Source organism: Schistocerca cancellata, chromosome 10, assembly GCF_023864275.1.
Source record: "Schistocerca cancellata isolate TAMUIC-IGC-003103 chromosome 10, iqSchCanc2.1, whole genome shotgun sequence".
NCBI lineage: Eukaryota > Metazoa > Arthropoda > Insecta > Orthoptera > Acrididae > Schistocerca > Schistocerca cancellata.
In genome coordinates this window covers 59,470,292-59,489,492 of record NC_064635.1, presented here as the reverse complement: position 1 = coordinate 59,489,492, position 19,201 = coordinate 59,470,292, and the positions used below count along the sequence as shown (strand labels likewise).

The 19,201-nt window shown below is 47.1% G+C and overlaps 1 protein-coding gene across 2 annotated transcripts in view; it reads left to right on the top strand.

The window, feature by feature from the left end:
- LOC126106442 (uncharacterized) overlaps positions 1-19,201 on the top strand; it is a 90,935-nt gene that overhangs the window by 27,033 nt on the left and 44,701 nt on the right. Inside the window, exon 2 of one of the 2 annotated variants that reach the window (XR_007523348.1) lies at positions 14,874-15,035. The exons of the other annotated variant lie outside the window; for it this stretch is intronic. The gene's annotated coding sequence lies outside the window, so the exon portion shown is untranslated. The remainder of the gene's footprint in view (positions 1-14,873; positions 15,036-19,201) is intronic. 2 annotated transcript variants of the gene reach the window in all.

The following is a 19,201-nucleotide window of genomic DNA, read 5'->3' as shown; positions in this document are numbered from 1 at the left end:
TGACCATACAAAAACACTGCGTGAGGTAATCAGTCGAGCCAGTGAGTATAAAATGCCACTATGCATAGCCTTCATTGACTTCGAAAAAGCCTTTGATTCTGTCAGCCACACTGCAGTCATACAAGTACTGACCGAGCAAGGAGTGGAAACAAAATATATAAACATGTTGTGCAACATTTATGACACGTTTGCAGCATCTATCAACATAGGAAGAAACAAGTGGGAATTTCCCATTGGAAAAGGAATAAAGCAGGGCGATCCTATATCTCCCAAGTTATTTATAGCAGTTCTTGAGATGGCTATGTGCAAAATTATTTGGAACAACAGAGGAATAAGGGTAAATGGTAAAAGGCTCACCAACCTGAGATTTGCTGACGATATAGTGGTCCTAGCTAATAGTTAGAGCCGGCCAGGGTGGCCGAGCGGTTCTAGGTGCTACAGTCTGGAACCGCGCGACCGCTACGGTCGCAGGTTCGAATCCTGCCTCGGGCATGGGTGTGTGTGATGTCCTTAGGATAGATAGGTTTAAGTAGTTCTAAGTTCTAGGGGACTGATGACCTCAGCAATTTAGTCCCATAGTGCTCAGAGCCATTTAATAGTTAGATGGAAATGCAATCCTCTATAAAAGACTTAAAAGATCGCTGTCAGGAAGTTGGATTTAAAATAAGTCACACTAAAACCAAGGTTTTGCATAGTAAGTGAGTAGCTGCAGGACAAGTAACACTGAATGGCCATATCCTTAACAATGTTACAGAATACGTTTATCTGGGGCAATAGATTGACACAAAAGGGGATTTGAAATCTGAAATTTTTCGTCGGATTTAAGTGGGTTGGAGGGCTTACGGAAGGAATGCAACAGTTTTCAAATCTAGCATGCGGATCTATTTAAAGAAGACAGTTTTTGAACAGTGTGTCCTACCGGTTTTAACGTACGGGTGTGAAACTTGGACTTCAAATGAAACTTAGAACTGCTAAGAGAGCTATGGAAAGGTCAATGTTAGCTCTCACTAAGAAAGATCGACAGAAAAGTGAAGACATTCGAGCAATAACAGGAGTAAAAGATACACTCCTGGAAATTGAAATAAGAACACCGTGAATTCATTGTCCCAGGAAGGGGAAACTTTATTGACACATTCCTGGGGTCAGATACATCACATGATCACACTGACAGAACCACAGGCACATAGACACAGGCAACAGAGCATGCACAATGTCGGCACTAGTACAGTGTATATCCACCTTTCGCAGCAATGCAGGCTGCTATTCTCCCATGGAGACGATCGTAGAGATGCTGGATGTAGTCCTGTGGAACGGCTTGCCATGCCATTTCCACCTGGCGCCTCAGTTGGACCAGCGTTCGTGCTGGACGTGCAGACCGCGTGAGACGACGCTTCATCCAGTCCCAAACATGCTCAATGGGGGACAGATCCGGAGATCTAGCTGGCCAGGGTAGTTGACTTACACCTTCTAGAGCACGTTGGGTGGCACGGGATACATGCGGACGTGCATTGTCCTGTTGGAACAGCAAGTTCCCTTGCCGGTATAGGAATGGTAGAACGATGGGTTCGATGACGGTTTGGATGTACCGTGCACTATTCAGTGTCCCCTCGACGATCACCAGTGGTGTACGGCCAGTGTAGGAGATCGCTCCCCACACCATGATGCCGGCTGTTGGCCCTGTGTGCCTCGGTCGTATGCAGTCCTGATTGTGGCGCTCACCTGCACGGCGCCAAACACGCATACGACCATCATTGGCACCAAGGCAGAAGCGACTCTCATCGCTGAAGACGACACGTCTCCATTCGTCCCTCCATTCACACCTGTCGCGACACCACCGGAGGCGGGCTGCACGATGCTGGGGCGTGAGCGGAAGACGGCCTAACGGTGTGCGGGACCGTAGCCCAGCTTCATGGAGACGGTTGCGAATGGTCCTCGCCGATACCCCAGGAGCAACAGTGTCCCTAATTTGCTGGGAAGTGGCAGTGCGGCCCCCTACGGCACTGCGTAGGATCCTACGGTCTTGGCGTGCATCCGTGCGTCGCTGCGGTCCGGTCCCAGGTCGACGGGCACGTGCACCTTCCGCCGACCACTGGCGACAACATCGATGTACTATGGAGACCTCACGCCCCACGTGTTGAGCAATTCGGCGGTACGTCCACGCGGCCTCCCGCATGCCCACTATACGCCCTCGCTCAAAGTCCGTCAACTGCACATACGGTTCACGTCCACGCTGTCGCGGCATGCTACCAGTGTTAAAGACTGCGATGGAGCTCCGTATGCCACGGCAAACTGGCTGACACTGACGGCGGCGGTGCACAAATGCTGCGCAGCTAGCGCCATTCGACGGCCAACACCGCGGTTCCTGGTGTGTCCGCTGTGCCGTGCGTGTGATCATTGCTTGTACAGCCCTCTCGCAGTGTCCGGAGCAAGTATGGTGGGTCTGACACACCGGTGTCAATGTGTTCTTTTTTCCATTTCGAGGAGTGTATTATAGAAAAGGTTAAGACTCTAAAATGGCAATGGGCAGGACATATTGCACGAACGAAGGATTGGAATGGACAAAATCAGTTTTGGAGTGGCGTCCCAGAGAAAAACGAAGACCACCAGGGAGACCACCTGATCGCTGGGATAAGGAACTGAGGAAAGTTGCGGGCTTCAACTGGCAGAAGACAGCAGCGGACAGAGATGCATGGAAAAACCTCTTAAAATGTCTTTAATAACTTAAAGAGGCTACGTCTTGTATAGATTGAATTAGCTGAACAATAAATAAATAAATAAATAAATAAATAATGAAAACTCTCAGGAAAGAGCCCCGGTAAAATTGTCAAACCCCGCCGAAATTTTTGATAGGCCATTATAGAAGAGCCGTTGATTAAAAGACAGCAGGTTAAGTAATGTTCAGTCCATACCGTACATCTGAATTTAACAAGCTGCGATCCCTGTGGTCAATACTTTACGCAAGAAACAACATACGTAAGTAATTCGAGGGTCATTCTAAAAGTAAAGAACGTTTCGATCTGAAGAGCCGCATTATTATAATGCAATATGCGAGCGAATCTTTTCTGCAGAAAAATAATCAGTGTTGGTGGCACTTGGCGTCGTCATTACTAACCTACCATAAAACGGAAAGATGCAGAACGGGTCTCTGATGGTTCGCTGGGACTGAAGAAGGTGCAAATGTGATGCGTGAGTTGAACAACATCCAAAAGAAGGGCTTTTCTGACAGTTCCACGTGGTTGTGTGAACGTTCTGTCCGTTCTATGCCAAGTGAACAGAAACTATGTAGAACACCTGAAGCATTTAAAACCACCACCTTAATTTCCTCTGCTTTTTTAACACGTTTTTATTAGGTCGCTTTCTTGTTGTTCATCTGTTCGGCACAAATTTTGCAAATGACTCGATGAGCTAGAAACTTCAATCTTTGAGATAGTTCAGAATGCAAAACGAACTCACTTTCTTGTCCGTTGTGTGGTGGAGGGTACCTCGTGTGCCACCACTATTTCTCCCCTTTCCTGTTCCATTCGCGAACGCTGGCAAGCGTCTATCTGAGCTCGACTCTTAATTTTTTACATTCGCCGTCTTTTCGCCAGATGTGCTTAGGGGGAAGCAATATATTGGTTCACTCATCTAAAGTGAAACTGAAATAAACTTGAAATTTACCACTTACCTCTGTTGTAATCTCACCAGAATGTTTGAAATCGATTGAAAAAATTCACACACACCAAAGTAAAATAACAAAAAATAATTATTTAAATAAAAACTTTCTAAAAAACACTTCTCGAAACGGACTGAAAAATATGAAATGATTTTACACAGCTCCTTGCGGGTTCCTAAACTCATACAGATAGTCCTGATAATTTGTGTTTGCGAATTTGTAACAGCTATGATAATACTTGTAAAATTTAAGACGTAAAACGTGGGGCGCATGCAGCCGATAATAGTAAGCAGTGTAGAGAGCAACCGCCGGTGAGAGGAATCGCACAATAGTTCGTATCACTTGCAGTGCAATAAAATTGTTAGTACCTTAGATGTACTATTCGTGCACCAGTTATCTACTACACGCGCCCCCACGCTTTTCGTTTTGTATTTTACAAGTATTGTTATAGCTATTAAACAATCACAAGCTGAAATTTTCAGGGTTGGTTGTGTGGGGCTAGGAGAAAATCATTATTTCGTGCTTTTTAGTCTGTTTCGAAAACTTTTTTGTATTAATGCAGTCTCGAAAACTTTCGAGCAGAAGGGCTACGAAAGCTTGTGGCGCTCTACGACGGGTATTTACCTTTAAAAAGCGACTTCATAGAAATCAGAATTTTTGTAAAAACTCTTTTCTTTCGTTATCTTTCCCCACAGTCGTTTAATGAACAAAGTAAGAGCATATGGACTATCAGACCAATTGTGTGTTTGGATTGAAGAGTTCCTAGATAACAGAACGCAGCATGTCATTCTCAATGGAAAGACGTCTTCCGAAGCAAGAGTGATTTCAGGTGTGCCGCAGGGGACTGTCGTAGGACCGTTGCTATTCACAATACATATAAATGACCTTGTGGATGACATCGGAAGTTCACTGAGGCTTTTTGCGGATTATGCTGTGGTATATCGAGAGGTTGTAACATTGGAAAATTGTACTGAAATGCAGGAGGATCTGCAGCGAATTGACACATGGTAGAGAGAATGGTAATTGAATCTCAATGTAGACAACTATAATATGCTGCGAATACATAGAAAGAAAGATCCCTTATCATTTAGCTACAATATAGCAGGTCAGCAACTGGAAGCAGTTAATTCCATAAATTATCTGGGGAGTACGCATTAGGAGTGATTTAAAATGGAATGATCATATAAAGTTGATCGTCGGTAAAGCAGATGCCAGACTGAGATTAATTGGAAGAATCCTAAGGAAATGCAATCCGAAAACAAAGGAAGTAGGTTACAGTATGATTGTTCGCCCACTGCTTGAATACTGCTTAGCAGTGTAGGATCCTTACCAGATAGGGTTGATAGAAGAGATAGAGAAGATCCAACGGAGAGCAGCGCGCTTCGTTACATGATCATTTAGTAATCGCGAAAGCGTTACGGAGATGATAGATAAACTCAAGTGGAAGACTCTACAGTAGAGACGCTCGGTAGCTCGGTACGGGCTTTTGTTGAAGTTTCGAGAACATACCTTCTCCGAGGAGTCAAGCAGTATATTGCTCCTTCCTACGTGTATCTCGCGAAGAGACGATCAGGATAAAATCAGAGAGATTAGAGCCCACACAGAGGCATACCAATAATCCTTCTTTCCACGAACAATACGAGACTGGAATAGAAGGGAGAACCGATAGAGGTACCAAGGTACCCTCCGCCACAGCCCACACAGAGGCATACCAATAATCCTTCTTTCCACGAACAATACGAGACTGGAATAGAAGGGAGAACCGATAGAGGTACCAAGGTACCCTCCGCCACATACCGTCAGGTGGCTTGCGGAGTATGGATGTACACTCCTGGAAATTGAAATAAGAACACCGTGAAATCATTGTCCCAGGAAGGGGAAACTTTATTGACACATTCCTGGGGTCAGATACATCACATGATCACACTGACAGAACCACAGGCACATAGACACAAGCAACAGAGCATGCACAATGTCGGCACTAGTACAGTGTATATCCACCTTTCGCAGCAATGCAGGCTGCTATTCTCCCATGGAGACGATCGTAGAGATGCTGGATGTAGTCCTGTGGAACGGCTTGCCATGCCATTTCCACCTGGCGCCTCAGTTGGACCAGCGTTCGTGCTGGACGTGCAGACCGCGTGAGACGACGCTTCATCCAGTCCCAAACATGCTCAATGGGGGACAGATCCGGAGATCTTGCTGGCCAGGGTAGTTGACTTACACCTTCTAGAGCACGTTGGGTGGCACGGGATACATGCGGACGTGCATTGTCCTGTTGGAACAGCAAGTTCCCTTGCCGGTCTAGGAATGGTAGAACGATGGGTTCGATGACGGTTTGGATGTACCGTGCACTATTCAGTGTCCCCTCGACGATCACCAGTGGTGTACGGCCAGTGTAGGAGATCGCTCCCCACACCATGATGCCGGGTGTTGGCCCTGTGTGCCTCGGTCGTATGCAGTCCTGATTGTGGCGCTCACCTGCACGGCGCCAAACACGCATACGACCATCATTGGCACCAAGGCAGAAGCGACTCTCATCGCTGAAGACGACACGTCTCCATTCGTCCCTCCATTCACGCCTGTCGCGACACCACTGGAGGCGGGCTGCACGATGTTGGGGCGTGAGCGGAAGACGGCCTAACGGTGTGCGGGACCGTAGCCCAGCTTCATGGAGACGGTTGCGAATGGTCCTCGCCGATACCCCAGGAGCAACAGTGTCCCTAATTTGCTGGGAAGTGGCGGTGCGGTCCCCTACGGCACTGCGTAGGATCCTACGGTCTTGGCGTGCATCCGTGCGTCGCTGCGGTCCAGTCCCAGGTCGACGGGCACGTGCACCTTCCGCCGACTACTGGCGACAACATCGATGTACTGTGGAGACCTCGCCCCACGTGTTGAGCAATTCGGCGGTACGTCCACCCGGCCTCCCGCATGCCCACTATACGCCCTCGCTCAAAGTCCGTCAACTGCACATACGGTTCACGTCACGCTGTCGCGGCATGCTACCAGTGTTAAAGACTGCGATGGAGCTCCGTATGCCACGGCAAACTGGCTGACACTGACGGCGGCGGTGCGCAAATGCTGCGCAGCTAGCGCCATTCGACGGCCAACACCGCGGTTCCTGGTGTGTCCGCTGTGCCGTGCGTGTGATCATTGCTTGTACAACCCTCTCGCAGTGTCCGGAGCAAGTATGGTGGGTCTGACACACCGGTGTCAATGTGTTCTTTTTTCCATTTCCAGGAGTGTAGATGTAGATGTAGAAACGCTTGGAGGAACACTCGTTCTTTACTTTTTAAATGATCGACGTGTTTCAGTCATTGTTTTAGGAAGTCAAAGAATTCCTACCGTACTAGATGGAAGGGGAGCGTTGGCCTTTACGCCATATTTATCGGGTAGGTTCGTTGCACGCACTGCCCTAACTATTGACAGCCAAGTCACGTGCAGAGAAATGTTTCCGTTTGCAGGAACGGAAGCATGGTAGAGTATCGAATGGTAGGAAAGGATTGGAATTTTCTGCAGTAAGCTACGTGCTTTAGGGGGGAAAGATACTCCGTGCATGACGTGGTTAAAGTGTGGACAATTTCGAACTGAATACGTCGCTAAAACATACGCCCTTTTCTAAGGGTTAGAGCTGTTCGGGGCGACTAAGAGTTGGAACAGCGTAGACTCTTGCAGAAGCCCGTTACATAAGACTGGGAGATTGCGCAATTTCTCAAATTTGCGCGAATCTTCTGAGAGTGCAAAATAGTGTTGGCAGTGAAGTGTGGCCCGGCGCGGAATGTTTGGGAAATCAGTTGAGGCCACTCGCGCTGGCTGACAGTCAAGATATATTTAAGCTGATGATGGAAGCGCTTGGCAGGGACACAGTTCTATAGCGGCAGCCGGCAGCAAAGCGTTTGCCGATACACAGATTGTACGCGTCAGGGTGTGCACTGGCAAAAGACGACGAGGTTAGACAACTCTCTCAGAGAACAGTGCCGCTTAGTCTACACTGCACGACAAAAAAAATGAAAGGGTGTGTGGGGGGGGGGGGGGGGGGAAGGAGACGGAATTAAATTTTACGTGTTGGCGACGGTATGTGATGTTATTTCAGAGAGCACAGAATCGAGTCCAGTTTGCAAAGAGCTTGTCACTATATAGAGATGGGGCCCCTCCACGCCCGCACCAACGTGGTGACCAAACCAAAAGTTCTACTGTCACCTCTGTCAACATGTTAGTTATCTAGTAAGTGGATCACAGGATGCTGGGCTGTGATGTTATCCGTGCGTCTGGGTAAGACTACGCATTAACACGGTCCATCAGGTGATAGTGGACGGAATGCGAGTGAGGGTAGCAATTTGAAGAGCAGAGGGAAAAAAGTGCCATGGCTCGTGCCGTGGGAAAAAAAAACCTCTGCGACAGTGGGATGGGTAGTAAGAGCAGTAGTGGCTTACTAGCTGCGATAGTTCACGCAAGGTTGGATTTGTTAGTATGGGTATTGCATCATTACCGTGGCAAGCGATGGCGATGTATCCCAGTTGCTGCAGCCGCTACATTCCTGGAACAATCGAGATCGTTATACAGTAGTGGGAGATCGGCCATAGATCATCTCACTGTGTGGGGGATGTGTGGAGCTGTGATCTCACTCACCAGCACGGCATTGCACCGCCTCTGGCCTGGATGATACGTGCTCTCATTCTGTTTTGCAGAGAGTCGTGAAGCCTTTGTCTCCTGTCCTGAGCCAAGCTGGTCGACCGGATGCTGCCGCCCGAACGGGGAGTAGACGTGCGAACTGGTCCCAGGTGTGTTCCGTCGGGGACATATATGGCGATCGGAATCACTCAGCCAGTTCACAGAGACACGTGCCGTGTGTGTAGGAGCACTGTCGTGTTGAAAAATGCTACCATGGGGCTGTCGCGTGAGAGGTGACACAAGAGGACACGGGATGTCAGGAGTTCCGTCAGACACTGCTAGCCGTAACCCAAGCCATGGCATCAGGAACAACACTGAAACAATGGGACATCCCACGATGCTCACGATGTGTACATATCCGAAATACATCTCCCTCCGACCACCATCTTTTTTTTTTTCAAGCAGTGTATGCTCACCATCATTAGTGGGTCGGCTTTGTTTTGTGTCGAATAACAGGGAAGAATTCGACAACAAATATGATGGTGGTAGGACTGAGACGCCCGTTAAACCCGCTGGGAAGAATAGGTAATAGGATTGTGGAAAAGGCCAAAGGTTGAGGTCAGTTTCTCCTTTTAATTGTCATTTATTGTAATTTAATAACCTTTACAACCAAAGCGGCACATAGCCGGCCCTTTACCGAATGCGACTCTTTTCACGGCTGAAGGCCTCCAAACAATAAATCTTAACAAATCGACGAGATAAAAATCCAATAAAGATAGCAATGAAATAATTTAAAAATAAAACCAGCAAAAATATGCAAAGTGCAATACAAATGGCTGAGGGCCACAATTAAATTTCAAAATTTTACAATATTTTACCGTAGACTTTTAAAGGCAGAAGGCCAGAATGTTTAACAACAATAAATCCTAAAAATCAACAAGATTAAAAGTAAATTAAAGAGACAAATAAAATAAATTAAAAAAGGTAAGACGGCTACGTGGAAAGCTTTAAGGCTAAGCAAATAGAACAAACATATGCAAGATGCAATACCAAAGGCTGAAGGCCACAGTTAAGTTAGAAAATTTTAAAATACGTTACCATAATCTTCTAAAGGCAGAAGGCCGCAATGTTTAAGCTTGAAAGATAAATTTAAAAAATTAATTTTGAAAAATTTAAAAAACATAAAAAATAACCATAAGACATGAATTTAAAGTAGCTGACAACAGATAATTAAACACCGGTGGCACTCGGAAGCCTCCAGGGAGGTCGGTCTGCCCTCGTTCACTTAGGCGAGACAGGTGGTGAGCCCAACTATACTTGATCCGCCGGGACCCAACCAGGGAACAGCCACGGACCGACCGGCACAACGACTTGCTTCCCGTCAATCAGCACAAGAGAACTCAAACCGGAAATGTTACAAACGCGATAATCCACAATGGAGTATGTATTAGCTGTCAGAATTACACACCATGTTAGACAGCGACAACATGTGAGGGAAGGACGCTGCCTGAAATTACGGTAGTGGCCAGGGCAGAAAATTCCGCTGGTAGACTTGAATTTGAAACACGGCAATATAGTTAACTTCACTGAAAAGAACACTGCCTGAATTTACGTCACTGCCCAGGGCAGATAACCAGAACATTAACAGCCACAAGACAGGAAATTCCACTGGTGCACTCAAATTGTAGTCGACCAAATAGTTAATTGCACCGCATAGCGGCTAAGTTTCAGCAGTAGAAATACTCGGTGTTGCTCACAGGGAAACCTCCCCAACAATAAACCACCAAAACGAACCACCATAACGTGAGTGGCCGTGGCCTGGGTAGATGAGACCTCTACTCGTCTTTGACGTCCTGGGTCGGTGAACCATGAAGCTCGTAGCGATGGGACAGCTCCACACGCGCTCCGACACTGCGCAGGGGCTGCCAGCGGCCCCAGCCGACTGCACCGCGCGGAGGTGACTTCCCTCGTCCGCAACAACCGACCTACCGCCTCCAGACCCCCTAGCCGGAAACTACATGCAACAAACCAAAGATGGCACACGGCGCAAATATCGATACGCATCACTGCTGCCACACGTAGAACGAAGAAGAACCACGACGTAACCGCAACAAGGGCGGGAAACCAAACACAGGCAGGCAGCGAAGTTCACGAAAACGCATAGTTGGGAGTGAGCACGGCTCAAGGACTACACCGAAACACGTATGGGCGAAAACAGAAAAATAAATGTGGTTGCTCAAGGCAGAACCGTTTTTCGGAACATCTGTTCGAAACCAAACAAAGAGAAAAGAGTCAGCTTCAAAATGAGTACCTGATAACGAGGCCCAAAAAGTTCGATGTACACTCTAAGACGGGCGGGCAAACGTTGCACGCGGCTCATGAGCGCACAGCGCTGCACGTGTGCTGCTCGCGTGCAGTCGTCGACTGGGGCAGTGGCGACAGCCGGCAGGTTGCGGCAGTGTAGTGCCAGGCTAAGCTGCGGACGTTGAAGCGAAGCGACCACTACGTAGTGAACGTTGTATTTCAAGAACTGGAAAATGCAGAGTGAATCAAGGAAACGGAGAACTGGAGATTTGTTATCTTTTAAAAAGGAATGAGAGAATCATTTTTTCTTTGTGCAAAAACGTGAAAATTGGAAATGTTTAATATGAGGCAGTATCCTCGCTGGTCAACGGAAGTTTAGTATTGAACGCAATTATAATAAATTTCAATATGTTCCCGTACTTAGTGCAATAAAAGAGGAATTTCTCAAGCGATTTGGATATATCACACTTATCCCAAGGTTTTGAATAGTTCTCGAGACAATTTGTTGTTTCTGTAGATGATATTCATCCCAGTTTGCAAATGGAATTAATAGATCTGCACTGTAGATTCTACAGCATAATTCTCGTCTGAGAGACAAGTTCATTTTGGCAAGACGTGTAATAGATTTTTATCACGACTTTCCAGAGCAAGAGTTTCCTCGTCTCCATCGTGGAGCCGCGAAGATAATGTCACTGTTTGGCTCGATATACGTTTGTGAGAGACTTTTTCTGTTATGAAAATCAACAAGTCTCGGTTAAGAGCAAACATCAGTAATGAAAATTTACGTAACTGTTTGCGTTTGTCTGTATGTAGAAATTTTGTTCCAGACATTAAATGTATTGTAGACTACACCTGTGATAATTAAATAAAACGTATCGCATGTAATAGGTACTCTTTCAAACCACGACTTCTTTCAAGCACTCCTACTAACCGTATTCCTTCATTCAGTAAAGCAAGCTAGGAAACAAACCGCATTACAGAGGAAGGAGTGCATAGACGGTATGGTGGGGAGTGGTGAGAAGCGGGTGGCCAGCTTGCCCCTGTGTGCACGCAGAACACTTGTTAACTGCACACGTGCAAGTGCATCGCACACGTGCGGGATTCCTGCCCGCCCCTGCTCTAAGAAAAAAAAAATGCATAACGAAGGAATTATTCGAAGGGGGCGGAAATCGGTAGATGCAATGTTCAGACGAACTCATTAGTACAATTTGAAGAAAATTGCGTGATCTATTTAGAATAACGAGCTACAGAAATTGAACAAGTGAATAGTCCATTGGGCCAACTAGCGCCCTTTTTGAAACCGTTACGCCGCTCGACATTGATTGACGGCGTTCCTGGATGTCCTCCTGAGGGACACCATGCCAGTATCTGTCCAACTGGGGCGTCAGATCGTCAGATGCTGGGCTGGTTGCAGGGTCCTCCCCATAATGCTGCAAACGTTCTCAGTTGGGGAGAGATCCCGAGACCTCGCTGGCCAAGGTAAGCCGTGTGCTGGCGGCCATTATCTTGCTGAAATTTAAGCCCAGGATGGCTTGCCGTGAAGGGCAACAGAAAGGGGGCAGAATATCGTCAATGTAGGTGCTGCATACGACAACCAAAGGGGTCCTGCTGCGGAAACAAATACCATCATTCTTGAATGAGATTTTCAGTCTGCAGCGGAGCGTGCGCTGATATGAAACTTCCTGGCAGATTAAAACAGGGTGCAGGACAGAGACTCGAACTCGTGACCTTTGCCTTTCGCGGGCAAGTGCTCTACCGACTGAGCTACCCAAGCACGACTCACGACCCGTTTTCACAGCTTCAATTCTGCCAGTACCTCGTCTCCTACCTTCCTAGTTCGAGACTCAGTCAGGCACACAGTTTTAACGTGCCAGGAAGTTTCATCCAGCGCACACTCCGCTGCAGAGTGAAAAATCTCATTCTGGAAACATCCCCCAGGCTGTGGCTAAGCCAAGTCTCCGCAGTATCCTTTCTTTCAGGAGTGCTAGTTCTGCAAGGTTCGCAGGAGAGCTTCTGTAAAGTTTGGAAGGTAGGAGGCGAGGTACTGGCAGAAGTAAAGCTGTGAGGACGGAGCATGAGTCGTGCTTGGGTAGCTCAGTTGGTAGAACGCTTGCCCGCGAAAGGCAAAGGTCCCGAGTTCGAGTCTCGGTCCGGCACACAGTTTTAATCTGCCAGGAAGTATCACCGTCATTCTTGCTTGTCGGGCAGCATGGTGGGCGAGAGTCAGGTTGGTGTCCCAAACCAATCCGGTGCGTATCCAGACACGTCTTTGCCGATAATCGGAGCTCAGTTCCTTGGGATTCATCACTGAAGAGATTCCAGGTCGAAGGTGTAAATTGTTTAATGAATAAACATAAATCTTCATTCGACATAAAAGTTTTCTGGGTTTGGTACCGCGTCATAATGTAAAAAACTACTGCTGCTATAGAAAAGCCAACGTTTCGGCCACGATTGCAGCGGCCTTCTTCTGGGTCTAATGGTGCGTTCTAGCTATGCAGTGTCCTTTATATTTTGTTGTTAGTGTTCACTGCGCATGCCATTACGTCATAATTTTAAAAAGGTAGTTAGTTTCATCGGTCACTTAAGGAAGAAGGAGAGGGAACTTTATTTTAATAGGTTATTGCGGTGGAGGGAGAACGTGACCTCTGTTGTCTATTGGCTCTTGTGTTATGTACCATGACTGGTGGCCACCGTCGAATGAGAAGTTGGCTGCTGTTTACCAACTGCTGGACGGCGGCAGTTACTCGCCGGTAGTGCTCGTGCCTCGTGTTGACAGTGCGGTCTGTTGGGCTCTGATTGCTGGCAGTGCAGATGGGGCAAGCCTGAGTCCATCCTCCCTGTTCATGTGTAAGCGTACACATACTGACAGGGACCTGCACGCCCAATCCTACCACCACCCTGCGCAGAAGAACTCTGTCATCCGCTCTTTGGCAATCCGTGCGCAGCGCCTATGTGAAGCTCAAAGCATCACACCTGAGCTTAAAAGGTTACGCACAACGTTTCTAGCCAATGCCTACAGCCATAAGTCGATAAACACAGCCTTGTCGACGAACACAAGCAAGAAAGACAAGCAGGAAATAGACAAACTGCAGCCAACAGTACGCTTACCCTATGTGAAAAACCTTACTGACCGGATAGGCAAACACCTTCGCCGTGTTGGGGTGCAGCCTGTCTTCTACAGTGGTCGCAGGATCCAGGACGTGCTAGGCTCCACCAGGGACAAGGTGGATGCATTACACACCGCAGGCGTTTACAAGGTGGAATGCGAATGTGGAGAGGCATACATCGGCGAGACTGGAAGGCCAATAGCAATGCGCATTCGGGAGCACGAGCGTTATAATCGTATAGGGCAACACAACAAATCCGCAGTGGCAGAACATCACCATCACTGGGGAAAAGAAATAAAATTCAGTGAAGCCTGTGTGTTGGCCAAGCAGCAAATTATGACGAAACGCAAAATCAGAGAGGCCATCGAAATACTGAAACACCCTAACAACATGAACAGCGAGGATGGACTCAGGCTTGCCCCATCTTGGCTGCCAGCAATCAGAGCCCAACAGACCGCACTGTCAACACGAGGCACGAGCACTACCGGCGAGTACCTGCCGCCGCGCGGCCGACGTCCAGCAGTTGGTAAACACACAGCAAACTTCTCATTCGACGGTGGCCACCAATCATGGTACATAACACAAGAGCCAACGGACAACAGAGGTCACGTTCTCCCTCCACCGCAATAACCTATTAAAATAAAGTTCCCTCTCCTTCTTCCTTAAGTGACCAATAAACCAACTACCTTTTTAAAATTATGACGTAATGGCATGCGCAGTGAACAGTAACAACAAAATATAAAGGACACTGCATAGCTAGAACGCACCATTAGACGCAGAAGAAGGCCGCTGCAATCGTGGCTGAAACGTTTGTTTTTCTCCAGAAGCAGTCGTTTTTTACATTATGACGCGGTACCAAACCCAGAAAACTTTTATGTCGACTGACTCTAGCCGCGGAAGCCTACGCTATTATATAAATCTTCATTGCTGACCAGTGATTCGTTACTTCAAAGTACGTACTCTTCCATTCGTAAAATTTTGACAATTTATGAGAGACCCCGTGCAGTGTAACTCCTAAGCTAAATTTCCTCCTCCCGGTATCTTGTGCGACGCTTCGAGGTTCTCCGTTACGATTCAGAAACATCCTGTGTACGAGCGCCTTACGGGACAGGACGATGCCACGAGGTAAAGAATGAGCTAGGAGGATTTGCAGCCTGCAAGACAGGTCCGTACTGGGCGGCTGGCTGTGTTCGCAGGCCGTGCGCCGGCGTCGGCGTTTCGGCAGCCGCCCGTGTAGCCATCGTCAGGGGCGGCGGCGGCGGCAACAGTAGCAGCGGCGGGGAGAGGAGGGGGAGTGGGCGCCGGACCGCCGCCTGCTGCCCGGCAGTCCGCCGAGGTCGCCGCTGCTCCCCTGCGAGGTCAGCCGTGTGTCTTCTGTGTTGTGTCTGCACCCACACTAACACCCGCTGTCGTAACACACTAGCGTAACTGTGCAAGGGGCTGGGGGCGCTCTTGTTAGAAGCTAGTGAGCTCACGTCAGGCAGGCAGAACGTGTACGACACACATTAACCAAGCACTAACGTCGTACGGCACTCCGATTTACATCAATCGTCAACCGTCGTTTGAGGTTCGAAAAAGGAATGTTCTGCCAAGTATTATTGTCAGCATGCAGTCGCCACGGTGGACCACTCGTTTTCAACTCTCTCCCTTTCTCTCTCTCTCTCTCTCTCTCTCTCTCTCTCTCTCTCTCTCTCACACACACACACACACACACACCCTCAGTACCGTGAGTGCACATATGTGGACTTCGAGGCTTTGTAACCTCCCCCTCACTTATCGACCTTAATGACAGTGTAAAATTAAACCGCATGTACCTAATGGAAATTTGGGAAAAGCAATCGTCACCGAAGTTAATCTGTCGGTAATGAAGGGGGAAAGGGTTAGATCTAAATGAAAGGAGAAATGCAAATGAAATTGGTGAAAATTAATTTTGAGAAAAGGGTAAAATTAATGAATGTGCGGTCGTTACGTTAACAATTACTGGCGTTAATTAGATGTTTGAGATTTGGGGAAAATTACGGTCGCCAGTACTATGGACAAATAATATAATAACTGAAAAAGAAAGGTTAATGCACATATAATTAGCACTAAAAGCGTGGTAACTGAAGGTTGACACGTGTTGTGTGAAAACTGAATGTTTGTCAGAAGTAATAAATTTCGCTACACTCTGACATAATTTAGCAAAAGAATTAATAAAACCGGAAAATTGAAAGTTAATTTAGTGACTGAAATTAATAGTGAACTTTGCTTCTGAAGCACAACGAAATTAAATAAAATAAGGTTACTCTTGGGCTACCTCGACAATCATCTCAAAAGCTACTTGAATCTACGCAGTTTAGGAATAAGAGATTTAACTTTGAACTTGAATTAAATGATTTTCAACAATTAACAATAGCAAAATTTAGTACGTACCAAGCTGACCTGTAGTCACAGGTAAGCTAAAATATGGAAACAAAACTCGCACTCTCAATTTGTGCTTGTGTAATCTAAATATTGTAGCAAGCTATGAATAATTTAACTGAACTTTGAAATTAAAGCAGTGAAATGGAATGATATTACTATAATGCTGGCGTTTGAATTTCAACGACACTCGGGCTCATTTTGGAAAAGTAGGGGACCCTGATTAGTAATGCAATTGGGACAATGAGCAACAAAGCTTCATGCTAAGTTGCTGTAATTTTGTGAGGCAAATGGGACAATTTTAAAAGCTGAGGTCTGTCATACAGTTCTAAAACTTTACGTGCTTCCAGTCTTCCTTGTTGGTTGATTGAGGGTTTGAAGTCGTCGATCGATGAGGTGGCGACAGTCACTCATTGTCGGCCGTCGCTGTTGCAGAAGCTGGAAGTTGGCGCGCCTTCTTCTCGACCCGGTCACCAGTCGAAACGAGCTCTTGATGGGCGCCAGCTAATTGCTTCCCGTCCGCGACACCGTGTCAGAAACTATCACAGCAAGTCGAGCGCAACTATATGCTGCCAGACCCCGAAAGCGCGGCAACTCGCGGGAGCGCCACACAACACACCTGCTCCACCGCCATACTCCAGTCAGACTCTGTTCTGCCCGCGCTCCACGCGGCAGAGTTAACTCTACCAAAGACCCTAAACACTTTGGTTCTCCACACGACCTATCGCAGTAATCGTTCGATACCGGAGTTTTCCCTAGGCAAGACCCAGCGTAAAAATACAAATAATATTTACAAAAAAAACTAATTATACATCGACATAAATGTATATATATACACAAATATTAAAACAATTACAATATATAAAGACACAGAAATGTCATATCTTCAGGTAACAAAATAAGGAAAAAATTTATAGTACAATAGATGGAAATAGGAGGATATGCATTTCCGGCGTTACAGCTTCACTGCGTAAAATTAATAAACCAGTTCAAGCCTTTTAGTGCACCTTCGTGTACGTTGCGTAGACCCACGAACTGAAGAGGATATATACAGGGTGAGTCACCTACCATTACCGCTGGATGTATTTCGTAAACCACATCAAATACTGACGAATCGATTCCACAGACCGAACGTGAGGAGAAGGGCTAGTGTAATTGGTGGAATAGAGTGTGTCCCACTGGAAACGCGTCGACGTATGTGGTATCAGCATGATGGTGCACCTGCACATTCCGCAATTAACACTAGGCTGACCCTTGTCAGGATGTTCGACGGGCGTTTCATAGGACGTGGAGGACGCATAAATTTGCCAGCCCGTTCTCCTGATCTTACACCTCTGGACTTCTTTCTGTGGGGTACGTTAAAGGAGAATGTGTACCGTGAGGATATGAAACAACGTATTGTGGCAGCCTGCGGCGACATTACACCAGATGTACTGCGGCGTGTACGACATTCATTACGCCAGAGATTGCAATTGTGTGCAGCAAATGATGGCCACCACATTGAACATCTATTGGCCTGACATGTCGGCACACTCTATTCCACTCCGTAATTGAAAACGGAAACCACGTGTGTACGTGTACCTCACCCCTCATGGTAATGTACATGTGCGTCAGTGAAAAAGACCAATAAAAAGGTGTTAGCATGTGGACGTAATGTGCTGTTCCAGTCTCTTCTGTACCTAAGGTCCATCACCGTTCACTTTGGATAAGTACGTAATTCGGTGCTCTGCGATACACACGATCGAACAGCGGAGGAGTGGTACTCAATCGTCAACTTTAGGTTACAATATCTCCGGATGTAATTAACATTTTACAATGCAACAAACGGCACTGATTACGTATTTGTTTATATGTTCAGATGTGCTAACAAAACTAAGGGGGTTCCATTTAAAAAAAACGTAGGTTTGTGTTAAAAAACACACTTCCGTGCATTTTTTTATGGTTTGTATTAACCAATTACACTAGCCCCTCTCCTCACGTTCGGTCTGTGGAATCGATTCGTCAGTATTCGATGTGGTTTACGAAATATATCCAGCGGTAACGTTAGGTGACTCACCCTGTATATATGTGATCAAAAGTATCTCGACATCTGGCTGAAAATCACTTACAAGTTCTTGGCAACCTCAATCGGTAATGCTGGAATTCAGTATGGTGTTGGCCGAACCTTAGCCTTGATGACAGCTTCCACTCTCCCAGGCATACGTTCAATCAGGTGCTGGAAGGTTTCTTGGGGAATGGCAGCTCATTCTTCACGGAGCGCTGCACTGAGGAGAGGTACGGATGTCGGTGGGTGAGGCCTGGCACGAAGTCGGCTTTCCAAAACATCCCAAAGGTGTTCTGTAGGATTCAGCCCAGGACTTTGTGTAGGCCAGTCCATTACAGGAATATTATTGTCGTGTAACCACTCCGCCAGAGGCAGAGCATTATGAACAGGTGCCTGATCGTTTTGAAAGAAGCAATTCGCATCCCTGAATTGCTCTTCAACAGTGGGAAGCAAGAAGGTGCTTAAAACATCAATGTAGGCCTGTGCTGTAGTAGTGCCACGCAAAACAACAAAGGGTGCAAGCCCCCTCCATGAAAAACACAACCACACCATAACACCACCGCCTCCGAATTTTACTGGTGGCACTACACACGCTGGCAGATGACGTTCACCGGGCATTCGCCATACCCATACCCTGCCATCGGATCGCCACATTGTGTACCGCGATTCGTCACTCCACACAACGTCTTTCCACTGTTCAATCGTCTAATGGTTACGCTCCTTACACCAAGCGAGGCGTCTTTCGTCATTTACCGGCGTGATGTGTGGCTTATGAGCAGCCGCTCGACCATGAAATCCAAGTTTTCTCAAATCCCGCCTAACTGGCATAGTACTTGCAGTACATCCTGATGCAGTTTGAAATTCCTGTGTGATGGTCTGGATAGGTGTCTGGCTCTTACAAATTGCGACCCTCTTCAACTGTAGGCGGTCTCTGTCAGTCAACAGGCGAGGTCGGCCTGTACGCTTTTGTGCTGTACGTGTCCCTTCACGTTTCGACGGCACTATCAGATCGGAAACAGTGGACTTACGGATGTTTAGGAGTGTGGAAATCTCGCGTACAGACGTATGACAGTCCGCAGC